The 16,793-nt window shown below is 38.4% G+C and overlaps 1 long non-coding RNA gene across 1 annotated transcript in view; it reads right to left on the bottom strand.

Annotated features, from left to right (window-relative positions):
* Window positions 1-16,793, bottom strand: part of LOC310648797 — a 185,492-nt gene that overhangs the window by 161,823 nt on the left and 6,876 nt on the right. The window lies entirely within an intron of this gene.

Below are 16,793 nucleotides of genomic sequence, written 5' to 3'. Positions count from 1 at the left end.
AAACAGAAACATGCCTTCAGAGTCTAGAGCAGCCAGGACACATTGTGCTGGACATAACTCATCTTTATATTCCTAGCATTTTAATCATAGTTACTGTATGTCCTAATATAATATTTAAAGTAGTGACGAACATAATGTTTATATAAATAAATATCGCTATTGCAAAATTAAGACACATAATAACACAAAAATAAAATAAAATAAAATAAAATAAAATAAAATAAAATAAAATATAGCTTTATCAATCATCTGCATGACAGTTTTCTCCTATAAATGCCTGCAATCTGAACAGGCAATGAACTTTTCATACATAAATATAAAAAAAATCTTACAATTTATAACCACATCACTCTAGTATCTTTTTTCAAATATTTTTCTTTAGTGGACAGGAAGTTGGTAGGAAATAACAACTATTGGCTTTTTAAAAAATGTCAATGAACCCACATCCCTGGTAAGATTTCAATTTAAAAGGGAAGAACAAATTTCAGAAGAGCAATGGGTCATCTACTGATGTTTATATTAGGCTTCTTGTCAAGGTCACATCAATATGAGCTCAGAAGAGTGTACCTGTCCATGCCATAGCAGAGTAAACAGTTTCTGGTAAGTAAGGTTACTTCTCCAAGGGAAGAACTGCTCAGCTATGTTTTGCTTTAACTAACTGCTATCAAGATGAGCACAATTCCTGGGGACTTCACACTCTGAGTAGCTTCCAGTTTTCAGCTGAGCCTTAGCGTAATTCTCTTTCACATTATTCATTTATAATTTCATTATAAATATTCAGAGAACAACACATACAGACTAGTAAATTGATATCTAGCCTGCTTCAATTCTGCATGATCTTATGACTGAAAAGTTGGTGAGGCCAATTCATTTATCATTTTGCCAATTAAATCATCTGATTTTTCTTGAATTCATATTCGTTATATGCATTTTACATGCAACCTTAATAAGCATACTTTACACTTTTCCCATATGCTCTTACATATTCCAAGATTATCATTGATAGTTTTACAATTGTTGTTGTTAGCTGCGAAGTCATGTCTGACCCATCGCAACCCTATGGACAACGTTCCTTCAGGCCATCCTGTCCTCTACCATCTTCTGGAGTCCATTTAAGCTCACACCTACTGCTTCAGTGACTGGTTTGCTATGACCATCGTATTCTCTTGACAAAATTCTATCAGCCTGTGGCCTGCTTCATTTTGTACTCCAAGGCCAAACTTGCCTGTTATTCCAGTTATCTTTTGGCTCCCTACTTTAGCATTCTAATCCCCCATGATGATAAGGACATCATTTTTTGGTGTTAGTTCTACAAGGTGCTGTAGGGCTTCATAGAACCGGTCAATTTCATCCTCTTCAGCACTGGTGGTTGGGACATAGACTTGGACTACTGTGATATTGAATGGTTTGCCTTGGATTCAAACTGAGATCATTCTGTCATTTTGAGGATTGTATCCCAGTATTGCTTTTCCTACTCTTTTATTGACTATGAAGGCTACTCCATTTCTTCTGAGGGATTCTTGCCCGCAGTAGTATACCTGATGGTCATCTGAATTAAATTCACCCATTCCTGTCCATTTTAGTTCGCTGGTACCTAAGATATCAATGTTCAGTCTTGTCATCTCTTGTTTGACCACGTCCAGCTTGCCTTGATTCACGGATCTTACATTCCAGGTTCCTATGGAGAAAAAATCTTTACAGCATCGGACTTTCCTTTCACCACCAGACACATTCAAAGCTGAGCGTCCTTTCGGCTTTGGCCCAGTCGCTTCATTCTTTCTGGTGCTACTAGTACTAGCCCTCTGCTCTTCCCCAGTAGCAGATTGGACGCCTTCCGACCTGAGGGGCTCATCTTCCAGTGTTATATCGTTTTGCCTTTTGGTACTGTCCATAGGGTTTTCATGGCAAAGATACTGGAGTGGGTTGCCATTTCCTTCTCCAGTGGATCATGTTTTGTCAGAACTCTCTGCTATGACCTTTCCGTCTTGGGTGGCCCTGCACGGCATAACTCATAGCTTCATTGAATTACGCAAGCCCCTTCACCACGACAAGGCAGTAATCCATGAAGGGAAGTTTTACAATTATATGTAAATAATAAACACAGAAAAAGCAACACAGCTGAAAGATTTTAACTAGTAAAGAATGGTGTTTAAATAAACAGTTGCAAAATAATGCAATTTAGATAAATAAAGGCAAATCTTATGTAACAGTCTAAAATAATTTAATTTTTTATATATAGGTTCCTATATTTGGTTACCACTTTCACTGGTAACAATAATTGTTTCATGAAAACTTAGCCAAAGATTACCTGATTGTTTATTCCATATACTTTGGCTTCTTTATTTTTCAGGCACATTCTGACTGCTGTAGAGAGATAGATCCAGTGTTTAAAAAAATCAATTTTGTTTTTCCTTAATTTAATAGGACAAGGAGGCCAATGGAGCAGAAGAATGAAGAACCACATATAGGATTATACTAAAAGATTTTAAAGACCCATCCCGACCCTATGGACAACGTTCCTCCAGGCCTCCCTGTCCTCTACCATATTCTGGAGTCCACTGAAGCTCACACCTACTGCTTCAGTGACTCCATCCAGCCACCTCATTCTCTGTCGTCCCCTTCTTCTATTGCCCTCAATCTTTCCCAACATTAGGCTCTTCTCCAGTGAGTCCTTCCTTCTCATTAGGTGGCCAAAGTATTTGAGTTTTAGCTTCAGGATCTAGCCTTCTAAAGAGCAGTCAGGGTTGATCTCCTCTAGGACTGACCGGTTTGATCACCTTGCAGTCCAAGGGACTCGCAGGAGTCTTCTCCAGCACCATAGTTCAAAGGCCTCAATTCTTTGGCGCTCAGCCTTTTCTTTGGTCCAACTTTCACTGCCATACATTGTAGCTGGGAAGACCATAGCCTTGACTATATGCACTTTTGTTGACAGGGGGATGTCTCTGCTTTTTAGTGTGCTGTCTAGATTTGCCATGGCTTTCCTCCCAAGGAGCAAACATCTTTTAATTTCTTGGCTACAGTCCCCATCTACAGTGATCTTGGAGCCCAGGAAAATAAAATCTGTCACTACCTTCATTTCTTCCCCATCTATTTGCCAGGAATTGAGAGGGGCAGATGCCATGATCTTGGCTTTCTAAATGTTAAGTTTCAACCCAACTTTTGTACTCTCCTTCTTCACTCGCAACAAGAGGCTCTTTAGTTCTTCTTCACTTTCTGCCATTAGAGTGGTATCATCTGCATATCTTAGGTTGTTGATATTTCTTCCGGCAATCTTAATTCCAACTTTTGATTCGTCTAGCCCTGCCTATATCATGATGTGCTCTGCATATAAGTTAAACAGGCAAGGCGACAGTATACAGCCGGACTCCTTTCCCAATTTTGGGAAAGGTTCCATATCCAGTTCTCACTGTTGCTTCTTGATGCACATATAGGTTTTTCAAGAGACAAATAAGATGGTCTGGTATGCCCATCTCTTTAAGAACTTGCCACAGTTTGTTATGATCCACACAATCAAAGGCTTTAGCATAGTCAATGAAGCAGAAGTAGATGTTTTTCTGGAACTCTCTAGCTTTCTCCATGATCCAGCGTATGTTGGCAATTTGATCTCTAGTTCCTCTGCCTCTTCAAAATCCTGCCTGTACTTCTGGTAGTTCTCAATCCACATACTGCTGGAGTCTAGCTTGGAGGATTTTAAGCATAACTTTACTAGCATGAGAAATGAGTGCAATGGTGTGATAGTTTGAACATTCTTTGGCACTGCCTTAATTTGGAATTGGAATGGAAACTGATCTTTTCCAATCCTGTGGCCACTGCTGAGTTTTCCAAATTTGCTAGCAAATTGAGTGTAGTACTTTTACTGCATCATCTTTTAAGATTTTGAATAGCTCAGCTGGAATACTATCATCTCCACTAGCTTTGTTGTTGCTCAGCTGTTCTAAGGCCCACTTCACTTCACATTCTAGGATGCCTGGCTCGAGGTCAGTGACCACCTCATTGTGATTATCAGGGACATTAAGCTCATTCTTGTATTGTTCTTCTGTGTAATTTTGCCACCTCTTCTTAATCTCTTCTGCCTGTTAGGTCCCTGCCATTTTGGTCCTTTATCATGCCCATTTTTGCATTAAACGTTCCCCTCATCTCTCCGATTTTCTTGAAAAGATCTCTGGTCCTCCCTATTCTATTGTTTTCTTCTATTTCTTTTCATTGTTCATTTAAGAAGGCATTCTTATCTCTTCTAGCTATTCTGTGGAATTCTGCATTCAATTGGGCGTATCTTTCTTTTTCTCCCTTGCCTTTCACTTCCCTCCTTTCCTCTGCTATTTCCAAAGCTTCCTCAGACAGCCATTTTGCTTTCTTGCATTTTTTTTTTTGGGGATGGTTTTGGTTGCTACCTGTTGTACAATGTGGCGAACCTCTGTTCATAGTTCTTCAGGCACTCTGTCTATCAGATCTAATTCCTTAAATCTGTTTGTTACCTCTACTGTATATTGAACAGGGATATGACTTAATTCATACCTGAGTGGCCTAGTGCTTTTCCCTACTTTCTTCAGTTTAAGCCTAAACTTTGCAATGAGAAGCTCATGGTCTGAGCCACAGTCAGCTCCTGGTTTTGTTTTTACTGACTGTATAGAGCTTCTCCATCTTTGGCTGCAGAGCATATAGTCAATCTGATTTCTGTGTTGACTGTCTGGTGATGTCCATGTGTAGAGCTGTCTCTTGGGTTGTTGGAAAAGAGTGTTTGCTATGACCATCGTATTCTCTTGACAAAATTCTATCAGCCTGTGGCCTGCTTCATTTTGTACTCCAAGGCCAAACTTGCCTGTTATTCCGGTTATCTTTTGGCTCCCTACTTTAGCATTCTAATCCCCCATGATGATAAGGACATCATTTTTTGGTGTTAGTTCTATAAGGTGCTGTAGGGCTTCATAGAACCGGTCAATTTCATCCTCTTCAGCACTGGTGATTGGGGCATAGACTTGGACTACTGTGATATTGAATGGTTTGCCTTGGATTCGAACTGAGATCATTCTGTCATTTTGAGGATTGTATCCCAGTATTGCATTTCCTACTCTTTTATTGACTATGAAGGCTACTCCATTTCTTCTGAAGGATTCTTGCCCGCAGTAGTATACCTGATGATCATCTGAATTAAATTCACCCATTCCTGTCCATTTTAGTTCGCTGATACCTAAGATGTTGATGTTCAGTCTTGTCATCTCTTGTTTGACCACGTCCAGCTTGCCTTGATTCATGGATCTTACATTCCAGGTTCCTATGGAGAAAAAATCTTTACAGAATCGGACTTTCCTTTCACCACCAGACACATCCACAGCTGACCGTCCTTTCGGCTTTGGCCCAGTCGCTTCATTCTTTCTGGCGCTACTAGTACTAGACCTCTGCTCTTCCCCAGTAGCATATTGGACGCCTTCTGACCTGAGGGGCTCATCTTCCAGCGTCATATCGTATTGCCTTTTGGTACTGTCCATAGGGTTTTCATGACAAATATACTGGAGTGGGTTGCCATTTCCTTCTCCAGTGGATCATATGTTAAATGTTTGTTAAGTATTTAGAATGCAGTTGCTTGGTCCCAGACATGGGACAAATCTTATTTCCTGTTTCAGCCTAGCCCAAGGCCATCTACAGGCAGTAGCCACAGCAGTGGCAGCTCATATTTGTGTAAATTTTTTTGGCTTGCTCCCTTTATTCTTTGTTAGCAAGCCAAAAAAATTTACACACACACACACACACTTGGAATTTTAGTTCCAACCCTTGATACCTACTTCTTCAAAATGGCATTTGTAAAACTTTGCAGATTGCCCTATAATATATAATGGAATCTGACTTATTATGCTGGCAAATGATGTGAATTCAGTAATATTATGTTTTATTTCTTCTTTCTGAAGATATATAAGATCTAATTTTCAGATATATCAACTCTTAACAAGCAAAACTTGTTAAGGACATACATATTTTTATCACACAGAAGTTCCACTGTGAACTTGAAAACATGGAAAAGTTCTCTGAATGTTAGGAACAGGCTGAAAATGTCTGTATGTGGTTTAATGACTTTGCACATATGTTCATAAATTAAATAATATCTCTGAGCAGGATTGTGAAATAGTAACTGCTAATAAAAAGTTATTAGAGATTCCTCTAAAACAACTCAAAATAAATTGTTGAATTAACTTGAGATACTAAAGCACGCTGGTGCAAATAAAATACAATAATTAGATATTAAGAAACATTTACAGGGGGGAAAAGCTACCTTGACCAGCAACATGTGCTAGATGTTTTCTCATTAATCAGCTAATTACAAATTATTGGAAACAGCCAGTTTAGAAAGAATACAAATAAAAAATGCTTTATTCATTTATTTATTTGTTTGTTTGTTTGTTTGTTTGTTGGGTTTGTAAGGCTGCCCAATTAAAAAACTCTCATAAATATTCTCTCCACTTCTTCAAGTTATTTTTTTTTATTGAAAAGTTTTACAATACATTTTATCTTTAGCAAAACAAAACCCCTCCCAACCCCCTCCCCTTCCACCCTCTTCCCACTCCCCAACCCTCCCCAACCCTTCCCTCCCTTTCCCCTCCCCCCGACTTCCCAGAGCTGAGTACAGGGTATAAAAATACAAACAATCATAATCTAACTTATGCAAACAATCCTAAACTATTTAAACTATCGCACTTTAACTCATATAGATAAACTCCAAACGTATATATATATCATATCAATAATTATTCAAATGCAAAATAATACTTTTTAGTCCGTAGTATCTCTCTGTTGCAAATAGACTTTCAGGTGCACTAAGATCTTTACCATATCCTCGAAAAAAAACTTTACAGTCCATTCTTCTGTAGTCGGTAATTTTACCTTTTTACTAGAAATCTTACTACCATAGTTAAATTCAACATCCATTTAATATCCACCACAATAATATCAATAATACCCAATAAGAACAATCACAGATAAAACAATTTTATATCAATTATTAAAGACTATTCTTCTTTCCAACTAGGCTTTAAATTTCCATACTAAAACCAAGTTTATACAACCTTTCCTTCTCCTAATATATTATACAACTTAAAATACCATACATTACTTTCCAAACTTAAAAATTTTTATATAATCACATCATTCTTATATTTTCTATTACCTGTTTCATTATTACCCATTAATAAAAACATTTAATCCCAGTTTTATGAGGAACCATGATTAATATTCTATGATTTATAAACCATCTATGTATCTACCAGATTGTCATATCTTCCAGCCCACACTTAACTAATCCTGGGATTCTTTTTTTTAACCTCAAGATATATGATGTTGTCAGCATTTCCAGTATCTACTAAAGAAATTGGCTGATCAAAAAATGGCATAAAATTAATATAGCAATACTTGTTCTTGACACAGCCTACTGATTTCTGGTCATTACTGTATTGCTTTTGTAGTAAATGTAAATCAATCTCCTTATGATCTATTATAAAATATTCCCAGATACACACACACACACACACACACACACACACACACACACATGCAAAGCAGCCCAGGTTTGAATCTCAGAAGGGTGTGGCTGACTGATGAGATCAAAGAAGCTTGAAATAGCTATATCAGTCTCCCTTTAATTCTTTGTCAGCAGTCCAAATTTATTATACACACACACACACACACACACACACACACACAGAGAGAGAGAGAGAGAGAGAGAGAGAGATTTCCTTTCCTCTGCAAGTTCTTCAGTATTTTTCAAAGAGATTTTAGTCAAGCCATAAGCAAGTTTATTTATTTATTATTTATTAATTTAATTTGTATACCGCCCTTCTCCCGAAGGACTCAGGGCGGTGAACAGGGCAATACATAATAAAAAACAGGATACAAAAATTAAAAAGTAATTAAACAGCAATGCCCGTAAATAAATTAATACACATTAAAAAGTTAAAACCGATTTATAAAACCCAACCCCCATCCCATCAGGCCAGGCCAGCTTGTTCAAAAAGGAAGGTTTTGAGATCGCGCCGGAAGGAGCGAAGGTCGGGGGCCGTCCGGAGCTCAACCGGCAAGCAGTTCCATAGGTCTGGCGTGCCCACAGAGAACGCTCTCCCCCTGGGGGCCACCAATCGATATTCTTTGATCAGAGGCACCCTGAGGAGGCCCTCTCTGTGGGAGCGCACTGGACGGAGGGAAGTTGATGCCGGCTGCAGGTGTTGCCGTAGGTAATCCTTTAGTGCACTTGGATTAAATTAATCCACACCTGGAAATCTATATTTATTTGAGTTAAATAGATAATCCCTGATTATGTTTCTACAATTTTCATATTCTAATCTGCTGAAACAGATTTATCAGCAGGACTTTGACAGAGATTCTTTGTCTAGAAACCTTACAACTCCTCTCCTGACTGTTTCCATTCAATTCCCCTGTTATTGACAGGTTGAGTGCTACTTCCATTCGGTCCAATTTCTCCTTCCATTCCTATGGGTTTTTTGTTGTGCAAGATGCTTCTCACAAGTGAGCAAAGACCTAAATAAACAGAAGAGACTGACTTGAAGCTGACTTGAAGATGCTGGAATCTTCTTACTTTCATTGTACCTGCTTGAATTTTTGCTACTCTGCAAGTAGCTGTAATAAGCCAACAACCTTTCCCCTCCTCCTCCTCCTCCTCCTCCTCCCCTTCATTGCAACCAGTTGCTCAATGTCTATGGTTGTCTCAAAGGTGCTCTTTTAAGAGACAGCTGGACTTTTTTGTTTTTCCTTGAAGATGTTTCACTTCTCGTCCAAGAAGCTTCTTCACTTCTGTTTCAGATAAGCAGCTTCTCAGAATAAGCAAAGATTGTGAAAGATAAGACAAAAACATTGTTGCCCATTTTGTCTTACTGGTATTGGCTTAGTGGGCAGGTTTGATGTCCATAACAAAAATGAAAATATGGCAGAGGAAATACATTTTAAAATCCTTCAAAATAACAGAATACTTGTTAGAAAGATAATTTTATTGTAGACATAGAACAGAATTACAAATAAAACATATTAAAACAAAACAAGAAGAATCTTCCAATTGGTGGTAGGTTCACTGGTGGGCAGTCAACATCTGTTTAGTTTTAGAGTTAGCATAACAGAATTTGGCTACTAAAAATCATACTGATCCTATAAGAACTGCACATAAAAAGGTTCATTATTTCCTGGATGTTTGACCAGATAAGAACACTTGTAAATGCATGTCTCTTACACACACAAAAAAAGAGAGAGAAAGCCTTTTATTTCAATGAGGAAGGGATCCGTCTCCTTTAGTAAAATGATTTCTGGAATGTCAGACTGAAAATGTTGAAAACAAATATCCTACTTTCAGGATTATTTTCCTCCTAAATAAATCAGTGAGCTGCAGCTATCCACCATTTTTTAATCTCCTAAAAAGGCTTCTGGTGCCTGCAAACAAGTCATTCATTTTTTATTGTGCCAGCTTTGCACATATTATTAAAAATAATGTTTCTTTTAAGACAAATTCAACTCCTGGTAACCTTGTGGAAACATCTACATAGTTTTCTCAGCATTAGAAATTATTTGTACCTGCCTTGTTTTATTTCCTCCTTCCCTCCCTCCCTCCCTTTCTTCCTTTCTTCCCTCCTTCTTCCATTCCTTCCTGGTCAACTTTCCAGACTGGTCAACAGACTTGGAATTTTCTAGAGGCCTCCCACAAAATTATAAGTCACTTCTACTTAGCTTAGTTTAGGAAAGTATTGTAGAAAATTAGGGTTAGAAAGGAACTTGTGGAATCATTTATCTAGGGCAGGAATTCACTGTGGACCTATAGCGTCCTAAACAGATGGTTATCCTGCCTTTGTTTGAAAATCTTCAGTAAAGGAGAAAAGACCATTTCCAAGGAATTTTATTCAATTGTTGACTAGCCCCTGTCATTGGGATTTTGTTTTCTTTTATTTCTGATCAAAATCAACATCCTGCCCATTGTTTCTTGTCTCTTTCTTTTTTGGAACAACTGTGAAAATTCTGCCTTGTCTTTTCAGTGACAGTTCCTCAGGTATCTGAAGAAAGCTAACATGTTTTCCGGCAATTTTGTCTTCTACAGCCTAAAAATATCCTGCACCTTTATCCATTCCTCATAAGTTTTTTTTTCCTTTCAGCTCCCTTGCTATTTTGGTTGCTTCCATTTGGATATACTTAAACTTGTCAGTGTCTTTCCTAAAATGTGCTCAGAATTGAATACAATATTCTAGGAGTTGTCTGATCAACAAACAAGTTAGAGAAAGAATTACCTCTCTTCTTCTTGATATTATTCTGTTGTTATAAACTAGGATTGCTGTTTTCTTTTTTCGTGTGACAATTGCATCACATTATTAATTAATGTACAGTTTATGATCCACCAGGATCGTCAGACTTTTTTGACGTGTACTTCTGTCTCGGGTGGTCATTCCAGTCCTATACTCATACTTCTGATTTTAATAACCCAAATTTGGATTTCACATTTGTCCCTGTTAAAATCCTCTTGGTGGTTTCAACTCGTTGTTTGTCAAGGTGCTGTCCTGTCATCTAACTGAACAACGTATTAATTAAAAAAAATCTAAAAACATTAAACTCCCAACAGACAGTGATTCTGATGAGTGTCAAAGGATATGCACAGAGCACACTGGTGTCTCTAGATACTGAGTTGCTTATTACTGACAATGCAACTAATAATTATCACAGGCATATGAAAGGGGAGGAGGTAGAGTTGTTCTCTAAAACAAATTTAATCAAACTCCTACCACTAATTGGCAATATAGCAAGGACAGCAACATTGGTTGCCTTAACTGAACTATATATTTATTAAATTCACTGAAAAAATCTAGTCAATAATGGGCAAACATACAGTTGGGAAATAAGTACAGCTTGCCTTGAATTGTTTCCAGTTGTATGATCCATTGGCCTGGGAAGAGTCTAAGTTCTAGAACAGACATGTCAAACACAAGGCCTGGGGGCCGGATCTGGCCCGCGAAGTGGTTTCATGTGGCCCACGAAGCCATCCTGGAAACAGTGAGGGAACGGCCCCCACTGCCTTGGCCCTGGCCCAGAAACCCTCAGATCTGTCCCACTCCTACCCAGGCCCCCATAGGCACACTTGATGTGAACGATGTAGACCTGGCCATGCCCACCCAGTAGGCCATACGCACTCTAGCCATGCCCACCCAGTAGGCCACGCCCACCATGGCCATACCCACCCGGCCCCCTGAGGGCAACTGCAATGCTGATGCGGCCCTCAATGAAATTGAGTTTGACACCCCTGTTCTAGAATATAATCCTAAAACCCCTGCTTCAAAACCAGCACTGCTCCTGCCTCCTATTTCCACTTGTCAGTTTCCTGCCAGGGCCTGCTGGACATAAGCTTTCAGAAGAGCCACTATTCATAGAAACTACATTATAAACAAAATTCCCCACAAAGAAGGAAATAAAAACCCAAGTAAAAGATTAACTATTTAAAATTTTCTAAGAAAACTGGCCAAAAACAGGAGTATTTTACTGTAACCAATTTTCCTACTCAATTATCAAGTACAAAGGAATTAGAAATCTTACTAAAGATCTTTAAAGACAGAAAGTTCTTATTAATATTTTCCATGGGCCTCACCTGAGAAAGCAATAGCTAGAAGAAAAGAATTGCTCTTGAAACTGGGAGGCTGGCAAAATCTACAGTGGAATTCAATATGGATATAACATCATGGCACAAAATATGTTTTTCAAGGGTCTAACATGGAGGCCTAGTAATGGTTTATTTTTTTAAAAAAATACTTAAAATATATAGTTGTTGATTTTAGAGTTGTGAGGAACAACCTCCAGAAATTGCTGCGTCTTCCCTAAAATTAGTAGCAAAGAGAACATTAATTCTCTCCTTTCCCTAGATAACCCTAAATAGGGCCACTGGATGCAACTCTGCAGACAAAATAGAAGCATACATGCTTTGTCATTCTCTTGGCCATGATATATTCCTAAACTTATTTATTTATTTACTTACTTATTTACTACAATGTTATACACATGGTAGAAGTCCTGGCAGCCAACCGTCACTAGTCTGTTTGTTGCACAGATACACCACAAGGGGGTGAACTAACTTCATACCCCACTGGCCTACAGCATTCTCAGAGGAAGTCAGCTCATCTGGGGCTTTCCTCCACCGATCCTCCACTGATCATTTTTGAACAGATCCAGCCCCAGTTCCACCTCCCCACATAGAGCTCAGTCAGCATTTCCCCATCATCAAAATGGCAGTTTCTATCTATCTACTCACAAACAATGCTTTTGAACTCCTAAATGGGCAGGTGCTAGGGACAAGAGACAGAAATTCATTCAGTGCCACAGAGCTGGACTTGGACCACCAGAGTGCTGCCAATTGTTCAGCATATCCAGTGTCATTAAGCCTCTGTGCCACTGTGTTCCCATTCCTAAACATAGATACATAAAACAGATCATTAGAATTGATAGGCAAAATATTTTATGAACATTTACCCTGGCTACTGCCACTGCAATTCTTAATATTTACTTATAGGTTTTTATCTGTTTGACAGTGAACCAAATACCAATAGAAGAGAATATTTGTGATCAAAGATTAAAAGATTGTGAGCAAAATCTTGACTAATTCCTCACTTCCTTGTTTCCATATGGTCACAAAAGATCATTGCTTGTGCTTTATAAGTTTACCCTAGCAACTCCATCCCCACCAAAATGTTAATATAACATTCAGTCCTGTATTATGAAATATTAGGAGATACCATTGTAAAGCATTGTTAAAGATTTCATTGTGGAAGGGGAAAATAGTGAGATGTCGTAAAACAATAGTTTAGAAGTCTTGCCATTTTCTTTGCATGCCCTAAACTATCTTGTTATCCTCGGATGTAGCTTCATCTCTTGAACTGAGGAGTTATCACAGAGTCTTCACTGATGACTGTGTATAACATGCAGCAGAAAAATATTTCAGAGAGAAACAATCTACCCCAAACTATCTTTTCTATGTTTTCCATTACATTTTATATATCTCCTCGTACAATAGCATTAAAAAGCTGTGCAAGACTAACTTCAGGATCTGAAGGAGTCAAAATGACCTACATTTTTGTTCAGCACACACACAATATTATTGATCATGCCCTATTTCCAATTTTGGAAAAGGCTTACTGTTCTTAAATTATTGCTACCCTACTATAGAGTTGGGAGCAAGGATGATAAGTTGTCACTGTATCCAGAAGGTGACAATCTATGTTCCACCATGGTTACAGAAAATATAGATTTTCTCCTAACAGGGCATAAAATCTAGCAATTTTGGTGGTATTCCCCCATCTTCAGAAGCAACATTAAGAGAAGATATCTTCATCTCCATGGCTTTGAATCAGTAAAAATATAACCATTGTCAAGTGTCCAAGAACAGTAGCAATTTTACATTTCATATTAATATTTACATTGAGTATAGGTTCAAATTTATTGAGATTTCTGATATGAAATATTCAGCTGAAATAATTTCAGCCAGCCAAGAAAAACAGATTACAAATTAAAGCTGCACACATTCAAAAATGATACCAAGATGTACTTTGTTATAGTAAATGTCATATATAATAAGAATGGAATGTTTGCTTTTCATACATGGATTGTCTTTTGTCAGTGTTTCACTTTTGTCTTTTCAGGTTTCATTTTAATATACCTTTAGTTATAAAGTTTTACAATACCATAACTCTTTAAATAATAAAAGTGCAAATCACTAAATTACTTTTCAGAATATTTTAAATTATTAATTATTTTTAGCACTGCAAGCTTGCATCAGTATGTTATCAACATAAGGTTTAATTGATTCATCAAAGAATATACATTTTACTTAATTTGAAAGGCAGATTTAAATTCAAAAGGACCAAAAGCAAAGCATTTTTTTAAAGTTTGCTATATTAATGTAATAGCCAATTAAAAGAAAAACTATAAAAGAGGGCCATTTTTCTTAATACTGACTAAAAGGTGTTGTACATTTAAAAAAATTGCAAACACGCTTCTTTATAATATCTCAAAGTCATCAGTGTTGATGTACTGGTCATGAGCATATGTATAATCATTAATAATTAATCACTTAAAGACAGGAGTTTAATCAACCAAAATTCTACACTAAATTTAAAAAAAGCCTTAATGAATATCTGCATCAGCAAATAATTGCTTGTATAGCCTTATTCAAATACATAAGATGAAATCTGTTTGCACATGCAAGAGAAAAGGATTTTATATATCCCTTTATTTGTGTAACTGTTATAGTTACTAGAATTCAAAAATAATCATTTTATTACACTGAACTGCATACTCACCTGAGACTGTTACTTTCTTATTGTTTTAAACAATTGCAATAATATTTTTGGAAACCAACATTATTATTTGCTTTTCCAAGAAAGGGAAAATGGTATGTATGTATATGTGTGTGTGTATATTCCTTCATAAGATTAAAAATGCGAATCCCAGGCATATTAAAATTAACAAACTAAGCGAACACTGGGATGGAATAAGAAAAACTAAAACAGTTTTTATTGCTAAAAGATCAAGCTTTTGTTGGCTAACTGCCAACGTCCTCAGGATGGAAACACTGGGGTGGGGAGATCGCGTTTATACTGTTGGTGTCTGCACTCTGCTCATGGAGTGCGTCACCGGTCTGTTTGCTGAGGCCGGCCATATTCCTTTGAGTTGTCGCGCATCCGTTTTGGGGGGATGTAGTTGTCTCTGGGTGTCTGTTGTCAAAAGTGGATTGCTGACAGCTCCATGTGTTATAGCCATAGCTCTAGTCATTGCCCATGATCTTACACCAGAGGTTCTAAATAGTTGTTTCTCTTCTTCCCTGTGTTCTACAATGCAGGGTGGTTGTGTGTTTGTGCAATCTTGATTTTGATACAATGAGGCGCTCTGTATATGCTTGCGCTGTTTGCCTCCATATCGCGCACATCGTTCCTCTTCCCAATTCCTTAGTGCCTGGTATGCAGGGGGAAGGTCTATGTGCCGGTTGATAGAGGAGTGGTTTGAAAACCAAGCTTCCTTAAACAAGCGGCCGCCTTTAGTGTTGTCACTAGCAACTGTTAGATTAAAGATGTGGTTGTGTGTAGCCATGTGTGCCCACACCTGTGAATGTTGTTCTTGTCTTCTAATAGCAAGCTTGTGTTCATGCACTCTAGTCCTCAGTCGTTTTGTCGTCTCCCCAATGTAATTGCAATTGCAATTCTGGCATGACATCTTGTACATGACCGAGGATTTTTCTTCATTGGGGAGTGAATCTTTAGGGCGCATGACACAAGCTCGTAAAGTCCGATCAGGTCTGTGGGCAACACCAACCTTGTAAGGGGCTAGTAGGCATGCTGTAGCCTCGGATATACCGTGGATATAAGGCAGTGTTATCCGTGATGTTAAGGCGTTTTCACATTGATGGCGGGTAAGTTCACCTGGCCTGCTGTGTTGTCTAATGAAGTTAGGTGGATACCCGTTATTTCTGCAGACATGATAAAGGTGGTGTCTTTCTTCCCTTTTTGTCTTGTTCATGTCTATATGTCCAAAGAGCTGACCTTATGGATTGTGGGATGATTACTTCCATAATGAAGTATCCTGTCCGTATGGGTGGATTTACGGTAGACCGATGTGTGTAATGAGCCGTTAGGTTGATGTCTAACCAACACATCTAAAAAGGCCAAAGCCCCATTGGTCTCTTCTTCTCAGTGAAGCAGATATCAGGATAGATGGAATTGAGCTTCCTCATCAGCCTGTCCTTGTCCTGCCTTTTGACGATCACAAAGGTGTCGTCCATGTATCTCACCCAAAACCTAGAGCGATACGTGGACATCACCTGGGTCTCTAACTGTGGCAGGACTGCCTCTGCAATGACACCTGAGTTGGGGGACCCCATAGGAGTACCCTTCACCTGTTCATAAATGGTGTCTTCAAACGTAAAAAACATTTTCAGGCATAGGGACATAAGCTGAAGCAGATCTTCATTGCTAAGTGAATCTTGCTGCCCCGCTCCCAGCTGCTGCAAGCAGTCCCCAAGTGCTAAGTCTTGTGGAATTGAGGTGAATAGGGAGGTGACACCATAGGAAACCATGATCTCTCCCTCCTCTATGCTGACAGATCTAATTTTCTCTAAAAATTCACTAGAAGAGTTCACAGTGGTATCATTGTTCATTATTAGATATCTTAACCTGCCATATAGCCATTTGCCCAGCCCCGAGGTTGGAGTTTCCCTAAATGATACAATGGGTCTTAGGGGAGCTTCTTCCTTATGGATCTTGGGGAGTCCATAAAATCTGGCAGTAGGCGTGTCTTTGGGGAGCATAGTTCTTAAAGCCTCCTCCCCTAAAACTACATCCCCCAAAAATGGATGCGCGACAACTCAAAGGAATACGGCCAGCCTCAGCAAACAGACCAGTGACGCGTTCCGTGAGCGGAGTGCAGACACCAACAGTATAAACGCGATCTCCCCACCCCAGCGTTTCCATCCTGAGGACGTTGGCAGTTAGCCAATGAAAGTTTGATCTTTTAGCAATAAAAACTGTTTTAGTTTTTCTTATTTCATCCCAGTGTTCGCTATGTGTATGTATGTGTGTGTGTGCCTCAAGTACATTTTGAATTTTACATATTTTTGTACGTGTTTAATGAATTTATATTTTTACCCACTTTTTCAGGTCAGAATGATAGATAGCAGGCACACTCCTTTAATTGCTGCCATCCATGTTGAAACACAGTCTATTTTAAACAACACAGTATCTTGAAAAAGAAAGAAAAAAAATCCTTGACATCTGGTTTTTAAAACTGCT

The sequence above is a fragment of the Vipera ursinii genome (genome assembly GCF_947247035.1).
Source record: "Vipera ursinii genome assembly, chromosome: Z".
Classification (NCBI taxonomy): Eukaryota; Metazoa; Chordata; class Lepidosauria; order Squamata; family Viperidae; genus Vipera; species Vipera ursinii.
The sequence above is the reverse complement of the archived record's forward strand: the minus strand, read 5'-3'. Positions and strand labels throughout refer to the sequence as shown.